Raw genomic sequence first — 4,140 nt, 5'->3', positions numbered from 1 at the left:
GCACACATGATCTCTTGCACAAACAAAGCTAGTTTTCCAAGGTTTTACATTTTTTTGAATTTTTTTATTAATTTATAATGCCCTCTAGACTGACTGGTCAAAACATCGGTCTATACCTCAAGGGGGCATTGTAAAGTATTATTTTTCCAAAATTTCTTTCATGGCCATGTTTGGCACATGTGGGTCACCATGTACAAGAAAATTTGGGTGATTTGGAGGTGGTGGAAAAAATCACGTATGTTCAAAAACTGGCTTAAGTTAGACCAAATGGCCCCTCCGGAATGCGGTGATTTTTTCGACCACCTCCAAATCACCTCAATTTTGGCACACATGGTCTCTTACACAAACAAAGCTAGTTTTCCAAGGTTTTATATTAGTTTTAATTTTTTTTGAATTTATACTGCCCTATAGACTGACTGCAAAAAATCACCATGTAAGTTTGACCAAATGGTCCCTCCAGAAGGCGGTGATTTTATCGACCACCTCCAAAATTTCCACTTTTTAAAATATATTAGAAATGGAAGATTCAATCTTGCTAACTTATGAACATTGACAAAAAAAGATTTTCAAAATTTTCTAATTCTTATAATATATTTCAAATGGAAGTTTCAATCACGCTAACTTATGAACATTGACAAATTTTTTTTCAACATTTTCTAATTTTAAAAACATATTTGAAATGGAATATTCAATCATGCTCACTTATGAACATTGACAAAAAAGGATTTTCAACATTTTCTCATTTTAAAAATATATTTGGAATGGAATATTCAATCATGCTCACTTATGAACATTGACAAAAAAGGATTTTCAATATTTTCCAATTTTTATAATATATTTGAAATGGAATATTCAATCATGCTAACTTAAGAACATTGACAAAAATGATTTTCAACATTTTCTAAATTTAATAATATATTTGTAATGGAAGATTCGATCATGCTAACTTATGAAAACCTCAAGTCAATGTTTTTTACTATCTATCCTATGTAGATAAGGCTTGTTCTTTGCACACACCATTACCAAGCACATGCCCACTTTATGCAGCATGTCTCATCAGTCAAGCAACATTGAAGCACCTACTGTGATCATTGCAGCATCAGAATATAAACACTGCAACAAAGCATAGCTGACCTGCATCTAGACAGTTGATATACTTCAGAGACATACTAGATTAATTAAGTCTCTGCCATACTTAAGAGTCTGCCATACTACTTAAGAGTCTGCCATACTACTTAACAGTTCACAAACACTTCCACCTTCCAGATTCACAGTTCACAACCAGACTAGCGCAAAAGTTAAACATCATCAACTATACTGATGATTAGTACCACTACCAGCTTCACAGAGGGTGACTACATGGGATCCATAGCCTTCAGGAGGGCTGCATGCTCTGCCCTGATCTTCACGTCTCTCCCACTCGTCTTTAAAGCGCGTGCATGCGACATAAGGTGCTCATACAGCCCATCCTTGGGAATTGGCTTAGTGGTGCAGTATGGGCACCTGAACTTGCCCCACTTGTAGTATGCCGCCTTCCCCTTCTCCCTGATCTTGTTGGCTTCATGCTCAATGAAGGACTTGTGGTTCCACTCTTCCACCTCATCTCCAGAGTTGTACTGCACATACAAATGATTTGCATAAATACATACTTCCCATTTAGAGTAATGTAATTAACAAACATCAAATAATTGCCATTTACTTGCCCGTTAATGAACAAACAAACATAATAGCCCATTTACAGCTAATTAATGCACAAACAACAGAATAGTTCCATTTAGAAGAATTTAATGGACAAACAACAGAATAGTTCCATTTATATGCATTCATATATGGTTTCATGAAAAAACATCACACATATCCCATTTACAGCTAATTAATGCACAAACAACACAACTTTCAGAGGAATTAATTGAAAGTACAACAAAACTTTCCATTTTAGAATAATTCAATGGACAAACAACACAATATTTCCATTTATGTGCATTCAGATATGGTTTCATGATCAAAGACCACAAATATGCCATTTAGAGCTAATTAATGACCAAACAACACAACTTTATGATATCAATGAATAAACTATATAACATTCCAATTTAGAGGCATTCATATAGGGCATCATCAACAAACAACATCTCACACATATTAATAAACAGACCAAAAACAACTTGGGGTTACCTCCTCATCGTCGTCAGAATCAGACGGGTCGTCGAACCCAGCGATGTCCAGCTTCCTCTTGTTGCCAACAGCTTCCTCATTCTGCAATATAAGTAATTAATTCAATTATACTACTAACTACATATAACATAATATGCAAAGGTCAAGCAATCTGCAATGTGCTTCTAATAACCTAAAATGTTACTTTGACCTAAAATTATTCAAAGGTCAAGCATTCTACAATGATAGCTTGGTCAAACTAAAATTTTAGATCATGCTGACTGTGGTCCTTCAAACTATAATGCCAGACTGGGCACCAACAATAATCTTGTGAGTGCTCAGGTCTGCCAATTAATGGAGGTAGTACATTGGTTGACAACAAGTAATTGCATTTACTTCATCTGGCTCATGTAATGTACATAGTGGTGCATTGGCTGCCCTATAATCTGAACCTTATATTGGATAGTATATTGTAATGCCATGAGCTTCAGGAAAGGAAATCTTAGTGCAATTTTTGGTGCTAGGTGTGAAACTATTTCATATGACATTCATTCATGGAGTTATGCAACATAAATTTAATATGACCTGGTCATCTGGCATAGTTGCATGTCTAGCAAATCTACTTATGGTTTACTTTATAAGTACAACAATCCTACAGATCAAAAATAAAACCTACCTACAATTTTAGTTTATGGATAATGAAGTGAAGCTCCTAACTATTTTGAAATTGTGCACTAGTTAAACGTACTGTGTTCATTTCAACAATTAATTGATAGACATCAAATGAACAAAGTAGGATTTTAACCTCATTTGTACAATATCAACTTTAATAGATACACTGGGTGGCGGCTCAGCCCCTGCCGTGGCCCACTGAGGGAATATGCAAAACAAATCTAACAACATATACATCATAGAACAAAATCTGAGCACATGAGGCAATCCAAATTCTAATATAAAAAATCTAACTCTCATTATGATCTCTCTAGCATTCAACCGCGAATCAACTACAAAAAACACTAACTCTCAAATGGGGTTCCCCATTCAATCAAAAAACCCTAACAAGCAGAAGGGGGTGCCGCATTCAATCACAAATCTACAATAAAAAACCCTATCTACTAAATCTTCTGCTTAACAACTACAACTAAGAGAGGAGGGGAACGAGAAGGATTACCACATCCACCACCTGCTTGTCGCTCGCCTCCGCACCTGCATCCAGTGCGCCGCCAGACGCCGTCACCACCAGGTCCGGCACGACAGAGTCCGAGCCCACCACCCCCTGCTCCACCAGATCCGCCGCCGCAGCGACCGATCTAGCGACTGCGGGTGCATCATCTCCCGCACCGCCGACGGCGGCCACTTCTTGGACGGCATCTGCCGCGGTGTTTGCGGCCTCGACCGCAACTCCGTGCGCAGTGGCGGCAGCGCCACCACCTTGCGCTATCGAAGCCTAAGAGAACCCACCGGAGAGGGAGGCGGTGGGGTTGAGCGAGTAGGTGCAGTGGCGGGGCGATGGAGACGAGGGGGAGACGATGTGGCAAGGAGAGAGGGAGTGAGCCGATTTGGGGGGAAATGGTGGGGGCGATGCGGCCGGTGGTGGTTCCCCTCCCTCTTTATAGGATGTGACGTTTTTGGAAGTTTTCGTGCGCCGCGTGGCTAGCCCACGACCGCCGCCGCCCACGCCCACGACCGCCGCACGTGACAAGGGAAAACGAATCGCCCACGTACAATACATGTATACCCCCAGTGTACAAAAGTAATCGGGCCGGTGCGGGCTTGTACAGGGCTGTACGCGCGCTCTCCGCGGGCATAAAAAGATGATCGTGCCCCTCTTCACGAATCGTTTTTGGCAGATCTCAGCCGTCCTTGTGTTTCTTCCCCTCGCGTTCAGCTGGGGGGAGCACCGGAGCAGAAACGCATGATCGGAAGCGCAAGGGCGATGGCCAAGGCAGCGATCCTCCCATAGGACCTATTTAGTGAGTTCCAGTA

The sequence above is a fragment of the Triticum aestivum genome, chromosome 3D (assembly GCF_018294505.1).
Source record: "Triticum aestivum cultivar Chinese Spring chromosome 3D, IWGSC CS RefSeq v2.1, whole genome shotgun sequence".
Taxonomy (NCBI): Eukaryota; Viridiplantae; Streptophyta; class Magnoliopsida; order Poales; family Poaceae; genus Triticum; species Triticum aestivum.
Note: the sequence above shows the minus strand (reverse complement) of the source record.